The sequence below is a fragment of the Carcharodon carcharias genome, chromosome 7 (genome assembly GCF_017639515.1).
Source record: "Carcharodon carcharias isolate sCarCar2 chromosome 7, sCarCar2.pri, whole genome shotgun sequence".
Classification (NCBI taxonomy): Eukaryota; Metazoa; Chordata; class Chondrichthyes; order Lamniformes; family Lamnidae; genus Carcharodon; species Carcharodon carcharias.
In genome coordinates, this window is record NC_054473.1 from 159421715 (window position 1) to 159442125 (window position 20411).

At 41.4% G+C, this 20411-nt stretch overlaps 1 pseudogene; it reads left to right on the forward strand.

Annotated features, from left to right (window-relative positions):
- Positions 1 to 1050: 1050 nt before the first annotated feature.
- On the forward strand, positions 1051 to 1265 carry LOC121280613 (annotated as a pseudogene).
- Positions 1266 to 20411: the final 19146 nt, after the last annotated feature.

Below are 20411 nucleotides of genomic sequence, written 5' to 3' on the forward strand. Positions count from 1 at the left end.
AGTCTCCTACATTCACATCATGTTTAGCTAATGTAGTACATCCAGGTGTATCCCTACAAATTCCCTTATACTTCTTAAGTAACCTTATTAGATCTTCCCTTGGTCCTTCCTTTAAATATGAGAACACAGTGTCTAACTGTCCTGGTATTGATGTATGGCTATTCGAATTGTAGGTGGTTCACTTTGTGCACTGTCTTCTTCTCCTTCTACCTGACTTTTACCGTCTTTGTCATTCTCCACTACTCTGACCACCTGACACACTTGCTCTTTCTGATCATCTCCTCTGCGATGATACTACTTCAACATGTTTATGTGACATAACCATTTCTTCATCCTATGCCCAGGAGTATCTATCAGATAAGTCACTGCACTAATTCTCCTAACTATCTTGCAGGGGCCACTGAATTTCACTTTCAGGGGTTTACCTGCAAAGGTAATAATACCAATACTTTGTCTCCTGCTTGGAACGTTCTAGTTGTAGCATGTTTGTCTGCCCATTCTTTCATTTTGGCTTGGGGAATTTTTAAGTGCTCTCATGCTACTTTACATGCTCCTGTGAGTCTTTCTAGAAATATGGACATGTAATCCAACATGGAGGATTTGTCTTTCAACTTCAGGAGCTTTTCTTTAAAAAAATTTAATGGATCTTTTATTTTATGACTATAGATCAATTCAAATGGATTAAATCCAGTGGATTCACTGGGAGAATCTCCGGTAGCAAGTAGTAAAAAACCTAATCCTTTGTCCCAATCCTTTGTGTATTCATGGCAATAGGTCTTAACCATGGTTTTGAGAGTCCGATGATATCTCTCTAAAGCTCCCTGTGTCTGTGGGTGATAAATGGTAGACTTTAGTTGTTTGATACCAAAATTGCTGTTATGTCCTGGAAAATCTTAGACATGAAGTTAGAACCTTAGTCAGATTGTATTTCAATTGGTAGGCCATAACAAGTGAAATACTGAGTTTACTTTTCCACTACCACCTTAGCTGTAATTGTCCTTAAAGGAATAGCTTCTGGAAATTGGGTGGTCATATCCATGATTGTAAGGATATATTGATGGCCTGCTTTCGTTTTGGGTAATGGCCCTACACAATCTACTAATACGCAACTGACATTCATCAACTTGTGGCTGTACAGTCAAAGGTACTTGAGTCATTGGCATGTTAAAGTAATATACCTGCATGGTAGCCCCTCAGTTCTGATGCGAACAACCTGTTACTCCAGGCTGTTGCTGCCGTCAGGACTTTGCTGCTATGTGGACACATTTATCAAAATCCATCTGGTTTAAATATTGCAATGAATGGTTCTTCAAAAACTGGTATGGGGATTAAAGGTTCTAATTTGATTACATGTTGGAGTTTACCTACTACCTGAAATGTATGATATGTCTCACAAAATTGCACTACGTCCTTATGAAGTCTTGGCCAGGTAAAACACCTGTTCACTGATGCTTGGGTTTTCCGTATTCCTACATGTTCTGCCATCGGAATTTCATGTGCTACTCGCAATATCTCCTTATGATATTTGGGTGGTACCACTATCCAATGAGCAACCGTCCATTCCTCATCGTCAGGTCTGTGAGGGTGTCTCCACTTTCTCATCAGAACTAGGCAAATGGTATGTTCGTCTTCATAGCCAGAGGATTCGAGTACAGGGACAGGGATGTCTTGCTGCAATTACACAGGGTCTTGGTGAGACCACATCTAGAATATTGTGTACAGTTTTGGTCTCCTTCTCCGAGGAAAGATGTACTTGCTATAAAGGGAGTGCAGCGAAGGCTTACCAGGCTGATTCCTGGGATAGCGGGACTAACATATGAGGAGAGACTGAGTCGATTAGGATTATATTCGCTGGAGTTCAGAAGAATGAGGGGGATCTCATAGAAACCTATGAAATTCTAACAGGACTAGACAGGGTAGATACAGGAAGGATGTTCCTGGTGGTGGGGGAGTCCAGAACCAGGGGTCACAGTCTGAGGTATGGGGTAGACCATTTAGGACTGAGATGAGGAGAAATTTCTTCACCCAGAGAGCGGTGAGCCTGTGGAATTCGTTACCACAGAAAGTCGTTGAGGCCAAAACATTGTATATTTTCAAGAAGGAGTTGGATATAGCTCTTGGGCCGAAAGGGATCAAAGGGTTTGGGGAGAAAGCAGGAGCAGGCTATTGAGTTGGATGATCAGCCATGAGCATAATGAATGGCAGAGCAGGCTTGAAGGGCTGAATGGCCTACTCCTGCAACTATTTTCTACGTATGTTTCTAACTCCGTTTTTAAGGTAATAGCACTCCGGAACTCCTTCAACCTCAACATCAGTGTGGGCTGACTGTGCTAACTTGTTTAACTCTGGATCTGCTTTCTGAGCCTCAATTAATGAAGGCCTGCTAAATGCTTCCTTTGAATTATCCTCATCCTTAAAGAAAGTTTCAACTACTCTAGCATCTGCTCGTGATATTACTTTGACCTCTGGTGATAGACTTTGTTTAGCCATTGCTCTGGTCACACGATGGAAAAATATCAGGAACTTGTTCTTGTAGCTGCTCCGTCTCTTTAGCCTCTCTCAGGCTTTCGATAATTATGGACAAAGCTATAACCTTCACTATTGCTAAGTCATTCCCCAGGAGCAAATCAACTCCATCCACAGGTAATTTCTTAATGACTTCTACAACCACTGATCCAGACAATAAATCACATTCCAATTGCACTTTGTACAATGGAACCAGGATATACTCTCCATTTATCCCGTTTACCAATATTTCAGCTTTCATTGAGCTCTCTGGAGGGAAAACTCGCAGTAGCTCCTGTGTCCCTTAATATAGTTATGGGTTTAGCTGCATCATTTGATGAAAAGTGGGTTATCTCCCCTTTGGACAGAAACCCTTTATATCACTTATCTACCACATTCACTTCACCTGCATTCACAGCAGTGTTTACCTCCAGACACTTATTTGTAGTTAAAGCTACAATTTGATACGCGGCATTTTCTTTTTGAGTTCCCTTTTTGGACTCACTCTTACAAACTCCAATATGTCCCATGGGCTTCCCTCCCAACTTTCAGCATTCTGAACAAATGTGTCCCACTTTGTTATAATGGAAACGCTTAGGCCTTCGAGTTTCACCTCCACCCTCAGTACCTCCCTTCCTGATCTGGGGACGAGATCTCAAGGTATTCCCAGCTATCCATTCTTTACCCTGGCTACTTGCCTTCTGTTCACTCCCTCTTTTCAAATTTACTGGGGTGATAGAAAAATGTTTAGTTTTATGGATCAGCTCATAATTGTCAGCCATTACTGTTGCCTGCATAACATTTGCAACCCTTTGGTCTTCCACGTGGGTTCTCATTACAGAAGGTATGGAGTTTTTAAATTCTTCCAAGAGAATGGTCTCCCTGAAAACTTCATAGGTAGTTTCAACTCCTAATGCTTGTATCCACCTGCCAAAACTATTTTGCTTAAGCCTTTCAAATTCAATGTAAGTTTGCCCAGGCTATTTCCTTAAATTTCAAAACTTTTGTCTATATGCTTCAGGGATCAACTCAAATGCATTCAAAATGGCCATTTTCACCACATCATAATCCCTAGAAACCTCCTCTGACAGTGAGGCATAAATTCCCTGTGCTCTGCCTGTCAATTTGCTCTGCATGGGCAATGTCCAGTTTTCCTTTGGCCAATTCATCTGTTTAGCTATCTTCTTAAATGAAATAAGGAATGCTTCAACATCTCTTTCTTCAAATTTTGGAAGAGCTTGTAGAAATGTAAACATCTCCCCACTGGATTCTGATCTGGACAAGTCCTGCCTCACCACCTGGTGTCTCTTTTTTAACTGCCAACATTCTAAGCTGGAACTCTCTCTCTTCCTCTTTTTCTCTTTCCTCTTTTTCTAGCTTTGCCATTTCTAATTCCCTTTCTTGTTTTCTTTCTCTCTCCTGCCTTTCTGCCTGTCCCTTTGAAATGCCCTTTCTCTTGCTACAGCCTCTAACTCAAGTTTTCATTTCTTTTGCTTGTTTAAATTCAAGCTTCATTTCTAACCGAAGTCTCATTACCTCCAGTGTCAAGCATCACTTCCAATTTTAAGGGCTGTGCTATACCTTTGATTATCTCTGCCTTCGTAGCTTTGGCAGGCAATCCTACTCTTAAGTTACTTGCCAATTTGATTAGCCTTTTGGGATCCCTTGTAAAATTGTTAGAGACATCTCTTCCACTTATGCAGGAAGGTTTCAGTAGTTTCCAGTGCCATCTTATTTTTGATAGTACAAAGCTGGTGTTTCTTTTTTAGCTTTTATTACTTACTAAACTACACCCAAATTGTCATTGTCTTTTGTTCCAAAATTTCCTGGAGTCGAGCCCCCAAACTTTGTCACAACTCACCGGGAATAATGCGCTGTAATACCAAGGCTCACTGTTCCCCAAGCCACAGCAAAGGTGAAAAGTTTGACCACCAGATTGCCCCAATTCTATCTAACTGTTTAATTTAGGCTAACAGAATGTGAGCACCAGGTTTGTAAACTAAATAAATATATAACTGTTTATTGAGCAAACTGTCTTTAACTAGTGGCAAAACAAAGTAATATGAACTGCTAACTTCTAATGCAATAACTTACACACAAACACACACACAGAGATTTTAAGAGTGAGATAAAACAGTTCAACAGCACTAATCTGCAGTACAGGATTAGATGGGTTGATTTTGATTGATGCCTTCCAAGTTCCTTGCAGTTTGTTGTTGATGACACAAGGTGGTCTCCCAGCACTTTCAGTCTGTGGTTCACTGGTTGAAAAACTTGCTTTTCAATGTCTCTACTGGTGATTTTGTGCCCTTTTCCACTTGACAGAGGTTTTCAGAGAAAGCAGGTTACAGAGATGTGAAGGATAGTCAGCTAGCTATTATGGCAGAATTGCTGGAATCTTACAAACACTGGAAAGGGAGGTTTCAGGTCTTCCCTCTTTGCAGGCATGGAGCAGTTTTTCCTGCACTGTTACCACACAAAACCTTGGTCACCTGGTCAGGGGCCAATTAAAATACTGTTGTTAGACAGTTCCTCCAGTTCAGAACTCCTTTCCAGCACCATCCTGTTCTCTTATGGCACCTTATGTTCTAAGATAGCAACATTGTAGATATTCCTCATCCTGTTCCAGCGAACATGTCTTTCAACTTCAGCCATGGTAGTTTTTAAAGCCACAGTCCAATTTTAAAGCCACAATCCAAGAAAAATATAAAATAGTGGTCACTTCTATCAATGGACAAATGCATCTATGACATGTTGATTAGTGAGGATGAGGTCAAGTACATTATTCCCTCTTGGTTCCCTCACAACATGCCAAAGACCCAGTCTGGCAGCTATGTCCTTCAGAACCCAGCTGGCTCCTCCAGTGGTACTGTTACTGAGCCACTCTTGGTGATGGACTTGAAGTTCCCCACTCAGAGTACACTCTGTGCCCTTGCCACCTTCAGTTCTCTACCAATTGGTGTTCAATACTCATGAGTGCTGATTCATCAGTGGGGAGTAGTAACTGGTAATCAGCAGGAGGTTTCCTTGCCCATGTTTCACTTGATGCCATCAGACTTCATGTTGATGACTCCCAGGGAAACTCCCACCTGACTGTATACCACTATGCTTCCACATCTGGTCTGTCCTGGCAGTGGGTCAGAACATGCCCAGAGATCGTGATGGTGGTGTCTGGGACATTGTCTGGAAGGTATGATTCTGTGAGTATGAAAATGTCAGGTTGTTGCTTAACTAGTCTGTAGGATAGCTCTCCAAATTTTGGCATTAGCCCTCAGATGTCAATAAGGAGGACTTTGCAGGATTGATAGGACTGAGACTACTATTGATGTTTCTGGTGCTTAGGTATAAATGAGGTAAATTGAGTTTATTGGCTGAATATTAATCGGTGGTGATATTATAACATCAGATTCTAGAAATTTATTTCTGCAAAAAAAACCTAATATTTTTCCTTATTGACCAAGAGGAGCCCAGGATTGATAAATGTTCTGTATTAAATGAGTTGATTTCACTGCTAGAGCTTTAGTCGACCTCAATTAGCTTCTGGATTATGAAAATTGGCCACCATTTATAATCCTGCCCAGAATCCACAACCCCCGCCGGAAGCATGTGAATGTATACTTTGGGTGAAGAGAAGATTGTACTTAGCAATGCTAGGAACACAGTCAAATAGCCTTTTAGCATTCCTGACAAAGCTCATGTGCCAATAGTGATTATAAAGTACTGGAGAGCATCAAGCATTGTGGGGTGTGGTGGTATAATGGCTATACTATTAGACTAGTAATAAAGAGGACTGGAGACATAAGTTCAAAACCCAGCACAGTAGCTGAGGAATTTAGATTCAGTCAATTAAATCTGGAATTAATATCAATAACAGTGGCCACGAAGCTACCAGATTGTTACTTTTTCAAAATCTGGTTTAGTCCACATTAGTGCCATCAAAATGTTAATAAGAATAAAACTGAAAAAGATAAAGAGACACACAGCCCAGTCCAGACCCTGTGATGTCCTCCTAACTGGTAGCTGGGAAACTGCAAAAATCAGGGGAGCTGTCACACAGACTCACCAATAGCCTGATGTAATCATACCTTTAGGCAATGTTCCAGACTCCTCCATCACCATCACTTGTTATGCTGTGTCCCACTGGCAGGACAGATGCAATGGTATACAATCAGGAGGGAATGATCCTGAGAGTCCTCAACATTGACTGTGAAGCCCATGAAGTCTCAAGGCATCAGCTTGAACATGGGCAAGGAAATTCCTGCTGATTACCACCTACTTACTGCCTTCCCTCAATTGTTGAATCAGGACTTTCCTATGTTGAACACCAAATGGAAGAAACACTGAAGGTAGCAATGAGTTACTCAGGTTGGGGGACTTCAATGTGCATCACTAAGGGTAGCTTGGCAGCACACCTACTTACAAAGTTAGTCAAGTCCTGAAGGATATAATCTGCCAGGGAGGCCTTAATGTGAGAGAAAAACTCACTTGGTCCTCATCAATCTACCAGTTACAGATGCATCTGTTCGTAATAACATTGATAGAAGTGATCACCACTGCATAATCCTGTCTTCACTCTGAGGATGCCTTCCATCGTTTTGTGTGGCACTACCAATGTGCTAACTGGGATAGATTCAGAACAGATCCAGTAGCTAAAAACTAGGCATCCGTGAGTGCAGTGAGCCCTCAGCAGCAGCAGAATTATATTTAACAACTTCTGTAACCTCATGACCCAACTCAAGCATTACCATCAAGCCAGGAGAGCAATCCTGGTTCAATGAGGAGTGCAGGAGAGAATGCCAGGAGCAGCACCAAATGCAACTAAAAATGAGGTGCCAATCTGGTGAAGATACAACACAGGACTACATGCATGCTAAACAGCAGAAGCAGCATCCCATAAACAGAGCTGAGAGATCCCACAACTAATGAGTCAGGTCAATGCTTTGCAGTCCTGCCACATCCAGTCATGAATGTTGGTGGACAATTAAATAATGACGGGGAGGAGGCAGCTTCATGAACATCTGCATGCTCACTAATGACAGGGCCTAGCATGAGTGCAAATGTTCCCCTTCAAGGCACACCTCAGCCTGGTTTGGAAATATCTCACCATTCCTTCACTGTCACTAAATTAGGTAGGATCTTCCTACCTAAAATCACTGTGGGTGTATTTTCACCACAAGGACTGTTACGTTTCAATAAGATCCACCACCTTCTCAAGGGCCATTAAGTATGGGCAATAAATGCTTACCTTGTCGGTGATGCCCATATCACAGAAGTGAATTAAATAAAAGTAAATTCCTGCACAGTCAAAAATGTAAGGAGAGCAGTGGATGAAGTTTGCAAGCTCATATTGAACAGCAAACCTGCCAAGATGATAAAATGTGGTCGGCAGCAACTAAGTAAACCAATGATGTACACACCTAATATTCACATGTGCAAATTCCAACAGAATTCACTGTTACTGGCTACAGTTGTGTCCTGCTTTTACAAATTACAACTATGTTAAACTGTTTTTTTTTCTATTGAGACCTAGTAGCAAAATCCAGTCTTTCATCCCTGCTCCATATGTGGTTTTGTAAAATGTTGTCTTTATTCGTCATGTGCTGCAAAATATTTTGGGGGCACTGGGGCAGAACATTACCAGACAATGCAACGCTGTAAGAATGGGAATTACCAGAGTTGTGAAATTGATACATTAGTAAATTTGGCTGCCACTGCACCGCACTGTCTCTGAATTAATCTTGAATCTTTTTTCTTGTCTCCTTTCCTGAAAGTGTTGACTCAAGATAAGACATGGATTTACATTTGCCAGCTGCTCTTCCTTATTTCAAAGTGGTTATTGTGTAAGTATCAGTAGGTTATGAATCACACTAAAGCCCAATTTTGACATCCGGACATATCTATTTCCTAATATGAGTCATTATTTAATGGTAAGAAACTCTGATTGATATATTTTTCTCCTCTTGCTCAGAGAGATTGAGGCCGGCTGTAGTCCTCCTTTTGCCATTCTGATATCACAAACCAGGCACTGGTCTCACTTGTGTCATGCTTTGCAAGGTTAACACTCCTTGCAGTCTCATTTCAATTCCAACAAAATAAATCGTATTGGACATCATTATCTTCTGAAAAACTGTCGTTAGAAATAGTTTCCCAGTCCCATTGGACACTGTCTTGATGAGCACACCTACAGCTAGATGAACAGATAATTGATATGAAAGACAGATATATTACATTTAAAGTTTTAAGTGAAAATTTGATTAATAGTCTTATCTTTGAAATATCATTCGCAAAGAATTATAATTATTGACATCCTTTTTGTCTTGTTCATATTTGATTCATACTGATGCCCTGATTGTGAAGATGGCCTCACTGCAGTTTGAAAGTTTTACTGAGCTTAGCAATGTGAGGGTGCTTCAAACTAGCAAGTGTGTTCAAAGAGGGGTCAGCATCATCAAGGATTTTTTGTTCATTTTGGGTTGGATATTTCACATTGCACAAGCACAACATCTTGAAAATTCCATATTCTATATATTTTTCTGTACTTATTTTCTTAGCTAGTGAATGCTGCTGCTGAGTACTAATAAAAAATATATGCAATTTTAGCAATGCTCTTTGAGGTATCTGACCTTGTTAGTTAGGACCAGAGATCCCCAGGAGTGTATTAATATTCAGGATATTCTCCACACAGAAAAGTTTGAATTATCTCAATGACTGTGGCACAAAATTTCCTCACAGTTAAAGTGCGTTGGGGGCACGATGATGCAGAGGACTTAATACTAGGGTGTAAATTGGCACTGACCCCATTCCCATTTTTCAGTTGCTGGAGTTTCGATTTTGCACTTCAAATGCAGCTTATAACCTGCTGATGGGAGCTAACCTAATCAGCGAAACAGAAGTTGCTTTAGGTGCAATTTAAAGGAACGTGGACACTTAAAAGGCATTAATTAGTCTTTGGGGACTCTAGGTTCTTACAGCCTTCGGAAAGGTTCAAAGGCATGTCAACTTGATTTCAGCCACTGGGAAAGCTGGAGGAGGAGAGGGGAGAGGAGTGGAAAGCAAAGTCAAAGGATTTATTCTGGAGGCACAAGTTTGAGAAAATTACTGAGTGGCTTAACTCGTTTTGATGGTTGCTGCAGTGGAAATGGCGCTGCCAGGTTGGTGACCCTACTTTCTACTCTAGCATCCCATCCTTATAGGTCAGTACTGCAGCCTGCCTGGAAAGAGCATGGGGGAGGCTTAAGCCTTAAGTAAGCATTATTGCCACTAGGCTTGGAGGCCTACAGTACCCATTATTCTTGCAGCAGGTGGCACAGCTCTGTGGTTGATTTTTCTGTCAGACTGAGAACCTGTGAAGCTGCTTTCCTTCATTGTCACCCGCAGATCTGTCAAAGTAGTTTGGATATGGTTGGTGGCGCATTTGTAGGTGCTGCCAACCAGGCTATGCTGACATGTCAATGCAGCATGATTTCATCTGTTGGTCTTCCTCTTTTTCCTAACAAAGGCAAAGATATAGGGGAACGTCCGCTGGGAAACCAGTTGGTGGCACTATTGGAACTAAAGGGGCAGAAAAAAACACCAGCCATGGGGTAATTTCCATAAAAGCAAAACAAAAAAGGACCAACCTCGCAAAAATTGTCTTACATCTGTTCATGGAATTTATTACCGTACTTTTTAAATATATGTCCACAGATTTTCTAGTAACACTGAACATCCATTATAATTGCACCTGGTGTCCTGTGCACACAGGACAAACTAATACCATTACCTGTTTCAGGTGGGAGCTTGATGACCTCATTTTTTTACCCAAGACTCCCTCAAGCTCCATTTATTTGCTCATAGGACGTAGATGTTGCTGGCTTGGCCAGCATTAATTGCCCATCCCTAACTGCCCTTGAGAGGGTGATGGTGAGCCACTTTCTTGAACCGCTGCAATCCATCTGGTGTAGGTACACCCACAGTGCGGTTAGGGAGGGAATTCTAGGATTCTGAGCCAGTGAAGGAATGGCAGGGACACATTTACAAGTCAGGATGGTGTGTGACTTGGAGGTGAACTTGCAGATGGTGGTGTTTCCATGCATTTGCTGCCCTTGTCCTTCCAGGCAGGCTGCAGTAGTGACATATACATCATGTGCAGGCTGATTTGGCATAAGGAAAACTACCAAATTTTCCATTACACCCCACAGAGATGTGTCTATGTAGTATAATGGAAATGAAAATCTTCCATTTGTCACTTTAAGGGAATATGAAAGGAATTGCCAATAAATTCAATGCTATCTGGGTAAGACTATGTATAAATATATTATTTAATGGCTGATTCTTGCTTTCAACAAAGTGGCATCAATAGACATTAAGGAACAATTTCCTAAAAAAGAGAATGATAATGAATGCCATGACACGCTCCCTGATGTCACATAATTAATGTAAAAACGTATTTTTAAAATTAATTCATGGGATGTGGGCACCGCTGGCTAGGCCAGTATTTATTGCCCGTCCCTAATTTCCCTTGAGAAGGTGGTGGCAAGCTGCCTTCTTGAACTGCTGCAGTTTATATTGTGTAGGTACACACAGTGCTGTTAGGGACGGAGTTCCAGGATTTTGACATAGTGGCAGTGAAGGAACGGTGATATAGTCCCTCTGAAATGGCCTAGCAAGCCACTCAGTTTTAGCAAGCCACTAAAAAGTCTTTAGATTGCCCAACATTGCAAAATTCTGCCTCTCCAGAGAACCATCATTAAGTTTCTGCTCATGTACCATACGGAATGGAAGGGAGTTGACATATAAATTAAGTTTTCTACCTCCCACTGGTCACACAAATCAATTCCAGCAGGCCATAAGATGGGTAGTCATATTTCGACCCAAAACAGTTTGGAGCCTTATTAAAATATTTAAATTAAGGTCTTATGCTGTTGTAGGATCAATCGAGCAAGGAGCAGGAGTAGGCCATTACCACCCCTCGAGCCTGCTCCGCCATTTAACAAGATCAGGGATGATCTGATAGTAACCTCAAACCTGCATCCTGCCTACGCCCAATAACCTATCGCCCCCTTGCATACCAAGAATCTATCCACCTCTGATTAAAAATCTTCAATGACTCTGCTGCCTCTGCCTTTTCAGGAAGAGAGTTCTAAAGACTCACGACTCTGAGAGAAAAATTTTTGCCTCATCTCTGTCTTAAATGGGTGACCCCTTATTTTTAAAGAGTGACTCCTAGTTCTAGATTCCCCCTCAAGAGGAAACATCTTCCCCACAGGCACCCTGTCAAGACCCCTCAGGATCTTATGTTTCAATCAAGTCACCTTTTACTCTTCTAAACTCCAAGCCTAACCTGTCCAACTTTTCCTCATAAGACAAATCGCCCATTCCACATATTAGTCTGGTAAACCTTCTCTGAACTGCTTCCAACGCATTTACACCCTTCCTTAAATAAGGTGACCAACACTGTACACAGTACTCCAGATGCGGTCTCACTAGTGCTCTGTATAACTCATGCACAACCTCCCTACTTTCGTATTCAATTCCCCTCGCAATAAATGATAACATTCTATTAGCTTTCCTAATTACATGCTGTATCTGCATACTAGCCTGTTATGATTCATGCACTAAGATACCCAGATCCCCATGCATCTCAGAGCTCAGCAATCTCTCACCATTTAGATAATATGCTCCTCTTTTATTCTTTCTGCCAAAATGGATCATTTCACATTTTCCCTCCTTAAACTCCATTTTCCAGATCTTTGTCCGTTCACTTAACCTATATATATCTTTTTGGAGCCTCCTTTTGTTCCCTTCACAACTTACTTTCCTACCTATTTTTGTGTAATCAGCAAATTTGGCAGCCATCCCATCCATCCCTTCATCCAAGTCATTTATATAAATTATAAACAGTTGAGGTCCCAGCACTGATCCCTGTGACGCACCACTTGTTACATCTTACCAACCTGGAAAAAACCTTTTTATGCCTACTCTTTGCTTCCTATTAGCTAGCCAATCTTTTAATGTTACATGATCTCCCACTTCAACAGTGTATGAAGCCACATCACCTGTGATTATTTGTACTGAACTGAAGTTGAGCTGGAACCAACCACTCAATCCTAATTCCTCCCCTTGCCCACCAAGTAAACTATACACCTGGCAGATCTACTGGGATGAGTATCTTGTATGTATCTTGGTGTATGGAGGGCATACATCATTCAAAGAATAAGGAGAACTTTGTAAGGGATTCCCAATATGTTATCCCCTATATCATGAGCTTTTATTTTATGCAATAACCTTTGATGTGGCACTTTATCAAATGCCTTCTGGAAATCTAAGTACAGTATATCCACCGGTTCCCCTTTATCCACAGCACATGTTACTTCCTCAAAGAACTCCAATAAGTCGGTCAAACATGATTTCCCTGCAATTGCTCTGCCCACTGTCTGCCCAATATCCATCAAAAGTTAAAATTGCTCCCCATGTTTCTTGCACAGAGCAACTTAAGCTTTCCCTATAGTGCAGAAATCCAATACAAACCAGTGACAAAGCCAAAATAGCTGAATGGATAATTGAGTGCATCATTCTTTCAAAAAATTAAAATGTGTGAACTGAAAGAGACAATTTCAGTTCATTAAGAGTTCAAAAACAGAGTAAACAGTTCACCACCTTCTTGCAAGGAAGAAGTCAAACGGCAGGCTAAACAATTATTTCACCATTATCTTCGTTGCTTCTTGGGAATCCCTTATAAAGTTCACCTTATTCTTTGAATGATGTATGCCCTCCATACACCAAGATACATACAAGATACTCATCCCAGCAGATCTGCCAGGTATATAGTTTACTTGGTGGGCAAGGGGAGGAATTAGGATTGAGCGGTTGGTTCCAGCTCAACTTCAGTTCAGTACAATTAATCACAGGTGATGTGGCTTCATACACTGTTGAAGTGGGAGATCATGTAACATTATCCATCTGCAACATCATGACAATATTTTCACAGGTTTTTTCTAAGAATCTATGAAACCAACTCATGCCCCTTAAATGCATGGTGGATACATGACATTGAAATAATGAAAAACCTTGCCAGGATGGTAACCCATTATGTTCACAATAAGGTACACCAAAATGTTAAAGGCGGGTAATCTAAATAGAAATTTCTTGATTGGATGATGTTGAAATGTATTCACTGCTGTTACACTATTATAAATCTGAGGGATGCACTTGAACATCTGACTGCTGTGCAAATAATTCAGAAATGCAAAACTTAAGTGGGAAAATTATGAGCAACAGGATCGCTCAACCAATGCACCACAGGAAATGGTTTCATATGCATGCTCTGAAAAGAGCTTTCTTATGAATAATTTAAATATAGTTCCCTTATAGATCTGTTACACGCAATATAGGTAACGTGAATGATGTAACCACCAATTTATTATGAGGAAGAAATGCCGTAATATTTTGCTGCTTCAAGCAGCACATAAATTTCACACAAACTCACTCATGCACTTGGATCTTCAAGTTATGTGGCCTTACATCACTCGTTGAAATATGTAACCTGTTCAATGAGCATTTTAAAAATATTTTCACTATGGATTGATATTCCACATGAATGAAGAAAAGGATCATAACTATTCTCACCCCGGATGTTAACAGTTGATAAAATGTGAGATTTGTTACATATGTTGCTGCATGTGTGGATTGTTACTTTATGTGTATGCCCTCTACTGGAACTAGTGAGTGGGACAGATTTAAATCATCCTCTTCTATTCAAAATACTCCAAGCTGACATAGGAATAGTAGGCCATTCGGTCCCTTGAAGTTTTTCCTCTATTCCAGTGGTTCCCTAGCTTTATCATCCCGCAAACCCTTCTCACAAAAATGCCAAATTGCACCAACTCTCTCCTAAAAATAAATATTTTTATTCCAGCAAAATGCAATAAGCAAGGGTTAGCTACTTAATACAAATTAGATGCACAAAATCAAATCTAGTTACTTACAGAATTGCAAGACTCCAGGTGTGATTGATGGGGTATTAGCCCAACCATTTCAATTCTGGCTAGATTATATCGCCAGTCGCCACTAAATGGAGCCTTTAATATTGGCTGTGAGGGTAAAGTCTGTAGAGATGCAATGAAGGCATCTTCAATTTTCTATCAGCAAGAGAAGCAGCACCCTACCATTCTACTGGGCAAAATTCCTCCCCCAGGTACTGGGGACGGACTCAATGATCCCAGAAATGAGGTGAGGGCCCTGGGCTACAGACCCATCAGTGAGGGACTGGACTGGGCTGGGGGACGTCTTCAAGCTCGGAAGAGATTGGGAGGGAAAGGATCCGGGGCTATAGATATGGTGTCTGTCTGTGGCCCAGAGCCCTTCCCCTCCTGACCCCATCTCTAAACCCTGAAGTCCTCCTTCAGGATTTAGAGAAGAAGTTGGGAGAGGAAAGACCCAGGCCAGGGCTACAGAAAATGTTGTTGAAGTAGCAAGGACTTACGGATGAGGTTGGGAGGAGGTGAATGCACTTTGCAGGTGGAGGGTGTGGTTGGGCAGTGGAGAGTTGGAGTGTGGCCGCTGGGGAGTTAAATTAAAATGCAGATACTTACCCAAAAGCTCTACTCCTACAGTCACAGGCAGCACACGACTCCCAAGACCAAGCAAAAGACATGGCACACCCAACCACCAGCAACCCTCCAACTTCAAGTGAGGCGCGAGACAAGGTGCATTCCACTGGGCCAATGATTGCTGTTATCAGGACAACAATAATCATTGGCCAAGTAGTCTGTCAATCAGGATGGTCTACATACCTGATTGGCTCCTTCAGACATTGGATGAGTAGCCTGTTATTCAGGATAGTCAATGAGCAATGGGCCCCCGTTCATTTGGCGGGCACCAAACCAAGGGCTGTCCTTTTCCCATAATTTTGATGCAAATATTTCTGCTTCTGCACTTCTGCAAGCAAATACTTCTGCTGCAATGGTAGTATAAAGAGCGGAGAGGGGCAAAAGTTCCTAGATTGTGTTCAGGATAATTTTTCTACAGCAGTAGGTGTCCAATCCAACAAGAAAAGATGCATTGTTGGATCTAGTTCTTGGAAATGAGGTGGGCCAAGTAGATTAAGTTTCAGAGGGGGAACAGTTAGGAGACAGTGATCATTGTATCATACATTTTAGGATAATGATAGAAAAGGACAATAGGCAATCCGGAGTAAGAATAATTAACTTGATGAGAGCCGACTTCGATGAGGTAAGAACGGAGCTGGGCCAGATAGACTGGAATGAAAGAGTGGCGGGACAACCTGTTGCTGAACAATGGGCTACCTTCAAAAAGGAATTGGTTCGTGCACAGTCAAGGTATATTCCATCGAAAGGGAAAGGTAGGGCAAACAAATCCAGAACTCCCTGGATGAAAAAGTAGATAAAAATTAAGATAAAGAAGAAAAATTGTGCTTATGACAGTTGTCAGGTAGAAAATACAATTGAGAACCAAGATGAATATAGAAGGTTCAGAGGGGAGGTGAAAAAGCATATTAGAGAAGCGAAGAGGGATTATGAGAAAAGACAGCCAACATAAAGGGGGATCCCAAAGTCTTCTATAGGCATATAAAAGTAAAATGGTGGTAAAAGGAGGATTAGGGCCAATTAGGGACCTAAAAGGGAATTTACACATGGATGAAGGGGCCATGGCTGAGGTGTTAAATGAATACTTTGTATCTATCTTTACCAAGGAAGTAGATGCAATCTAGGCCATGGTGACAGATGAGGAGCTTCTGTCACTAGAAGGATTCAGAATTGATAAGGAGGAAGTGTTGAACAGATTGTCAATACTTAACGTTGACAAGGCACCGGGACCAGACAAGATGCATCCAAGGATACTGAGAGTAGAAATTGCTGGGGCACTGGCCATAATTTTTCATTCTTCCCTGGACTCAGGGGAGCTGCCAGAGGACTGGAGAATTGCAAACATTACACCCTTGTTCAAGAAAGTTTGTAAGGATAAGCCCAGCAATTACAGACCAGTCAGTTTAACTTCAGTGATGGACAAGATTCTAGAAACAATTATTCGGGATAGAATTGGTATTCACATGGAAAAATATGGGTTGATAAGGAAGAGCCAGCATGGATTATTAAAGGGGAAGTCATGTTTAACCAACTTGGAGTTTTTTGAAGAGGTAACAGTAAAGGTCGATGAGGGTAATGCTGTTGACGTGGTGTACATGGATTTTCAAAAGCTATTTGATACAGTGCCACACAACAGACTTGTGAGAAAAGTTATTGCTCATGGAATAAAAGGGACAATAGCAACGTGGATACAAAATTGGCTGAAAAATAGGAAGTAGAAAGTAATGGTCAATGGATATTGTTCAGGCTGGAGGAAGGTTTGCATTGGAGTTCCCCAAGGGTCAGTATTAGGGCAAAAGCAAAAAACTGCGGATGCTGGAAATCCAAAACAAAAACAAAAATACCTGGGAAAACTCAGCAGGTCCTGCAGCATCCGCGGAGAGGAACACAATTAATGTTTCAAGTCCATATGACTCTTCAACAGAACTAAGTAAAAATAGAAGAGAGGTGAAATATAAGCTGGTTTAAGGGGGGTTGGGACAAGTAGAGCTGGGTAGAGGGCCAGTGATAGGTGGAGATAGCCAAAAGATATCATAGACAAAAGGACAAAGAGGTGTTGAAGGTGGTGATATTATCTAAGGAATGTGCTAAATAAGGGTAGAAAGCAGGACAAGCAAGGTACAGATAGCCCTAGTGGGGGTGGGGTGGAGTGAAGGGAAGGGATCGAAATAGGCTAAAAGGTAGATATAAAACAATGGATGGAAATACATTTAAAAATATCTGCCCACTCCACCAACTTGTCTATGTCCTCTTGAAGTTCCACACCATCCTCCTCACAGTTCACAACACTCCCAAGCTTTGTTTCATCCGCAAACTTTGAAATTATCCCCTGCACGCCAAGGTCTAGATCATTAATATATATCAGGAAAAGCAAGGGTCCCAATACTGACAAAAACAAAAATACCTGGAAAAACTCAGCAGGTCTGGCAGCATCTGCGGAGAGGAACACAGTTAATGTTTCGAGTCCGTATGACTCTTCAACAGATGCTTTTCCTGATATATATTAATGATCTAGATCTTGGCATGCAGGGGATAATTTCAAAGTTTACGGATGAAACAAAGCTTGGGAGTGTTGTGAACTGTAAGGAGGATGGTGTGGAACTTCAAGAGGACATAGACAAGTTGGTGGAGTGGGCAGATAGGTGGCAGATAAAGTTCAATGCGGAGAAGTGTGAGGTGATGCATACTGGTAGGAAGAACATGGAGAGACAATATAAAATAAGGGGTGAAATTTTGAAGGGGGTGCAGGAGCAGCAAGACTGGGTGTATGTGTGCATAGATCATTAAAGGTGGCAGGACAGGTGGAGGGAGCAGTTAGTAAAGCATATAGTATACTGGGCTTTATTAATAGGGGCATAGAGTACAATAGCAAGGAGGTTATGCTGAATTTATATAAGACACTTGTTAGACCTCAACTGGAGTATTGTGTACAGTTCTGGGCGCCACATTAGAGGAAGGATGTGAACGCATTGGAGAGAGTGCAGAAAATATTTCGAAGAATGGTTCCAGGGATGAGAATCTTCAGTCACGAAGATAGATTGGAAAGGTTGGGACTGTTTTCCTTGGAGAGAAGAAGGCTGAGAGGAGATTTGATAGAGATGTTCAAAATCATGAGGGGACTGGACAGAGTAGATAGGGAGAAGCTGTTCCTGCTCATAAAAGGATCAAGAATGATAGGGCACAGATGTAAAGTGATTTGCAAAGGAAGCAAATGTGACATGAGAAAAAAACTCTTTCACACAAGTGGTTCAGGTCTGGAAGTGTGGTGGAGGCAGGTACAACTGAGGCATTCAACTGGGCATTAAATGATTATTTGAATAGAAAAATTGTGCAGGGGTATGAGTAAAAGGCAGGGCAATGGCACTAGGTCATAAAGCTCATTTGGACAGCCAGTGCAGACACGTTGGGCTGAATGGGCTCCTTCTGTGCCATTAAAATTCTGTGATTCTGCTGCAGCTATTACGGGATTTTTCCTGTGAACCCCTGAAACATTTTGCAAACCACAGTTTGGGATCCACTCTCTATTCAATCAGATCATGGCTGATAATTGCACAGTTACAGGGCGGAAGAAACACACACAGCCCATGATATTGTACACTTAGATGTTCATTTTATGCCTTTGAGCTAATTGAATTTTTTGATGTGGTAACGGAAAGGGTTGATGAGGGTAATGTGGCTGATGTGGTGTTCATAGACTTCCAAAAGGTGTTTCATAAAGTGCCACATGATATCAGCAAAGTTGAAGCCTTGAAATAAAAGGGTCAGTTGCAACATGGATATGAAGTTGGTTGATGGCAGGAAACAAAAAATAGTGGAAAAATGTTGTTTCTCTGAATGGAGGAAGGTATATAGTGGGGTCCCCCAGGGATCAGTTTTGGGGACAATGCTTTTATTGATATATATTGATGAACTTGACTTGAGGTGCGGGACCCAACTTCACAATTTGCAGATGACACAAACTTGGAAATATTGTGAATTGCGAGGACAGTGATAGACTTCAGGAAGACATAGACAAGCTGGTGGAATAGGTTGACAAATGGTAGATTAAATTAATGATAATTAATTAAATTTGAGGAAGAATAAGGAAAGGTAACATAAAAGATGTAGTTCTAAAGGGGGTGCAGGAGCAGAGAGACTTGGGTGTATATGTGCAAAATCATTGAAAGTGGCAAGGCAAGTTGCGAAAGTATAGTAAGGCATATTGGATTCTGGGCTTCATAAATAGAGTACATCAAGGAAGTTATGGTGGACCTTTATAAAACATTGGTTCAAAAAATTGCAGTTCGACAGGGAAAAAACGGAAGAGTGGGAATGGCTGAGTTTCTCCCACAAATAGCCAGCAGAGGCATGATGGGATGAGTGGCCTCCTTCTGTGCCATAACCATTCTATGATTCTATGACATGAGCACCAGAAAATTTATAGGGCAAGGTTTAGACTGCCTATTCCAAGAGTGAGTCACTGACAGAAATGATGGTGAGTGGATACCTTGCCATTTCGTTGCAACATTTCTACAAGAAACTGTTGACTAAAGAATTCCAAAGCATGACTGAATCTCTGACCTGTTTTTCAAGCTGGTTTGGTCTGTTTACAGATTAGCTGACATTTGCTCAATCCCCCATCCTATTAGTGATATCTACAGATGCTCAGGATCAGGTTGCCACTTCATCTGTCTTATCAGCTGATGGTGGACAGAATAATTAGAACTCTTCATTAAAAATAAAGTCTCATCAAATTTATCAAGGGTGTTGCTACAAAAAGGTCAAGGAAGTCCTAAGCTTGATCACCTGAGTCCTTCTGAGGCAAGAGAATTGCTACAAATATCTTCTGATTAAATGAGGGGAAACCAGCCGGAACTTTGAATCCTGATCCCTATTCAGTAACCCCACCTGGAAATATGTGTACGGATTTCAGGGGAAGACATGATTTGTCTTGTCAAATATCCTGCTGATAATGGTTAACAAATAAATAATAGTGGATGTACCAGATACCATAGAAATTATTTTCAGCCAATACTTTCAGGAGAGGGAGCAGGGGGACAGTGGGAGAAGAAATTTCCCATTTAGGAATATATCAACTCAAAACATTGTCTTGTTGGTACATGTATAAACTACTGGTTGGAGAATTTTTTCTATCTCTGCAACATTGATCGGGATTTAGTGGAGCCTGCTTGAGTGGGCACGACGGAGGGGAAGCTGGAAGAATCAGGTGGGAGTACATGCTTCTGATTCCCAGTGACGGGAAAACTGTCCCCAATTTAGTGGAGGGGTGGGATGAGCCCAACACAGGAATTGCACCCATTGACAGCAGGATTTCAATTA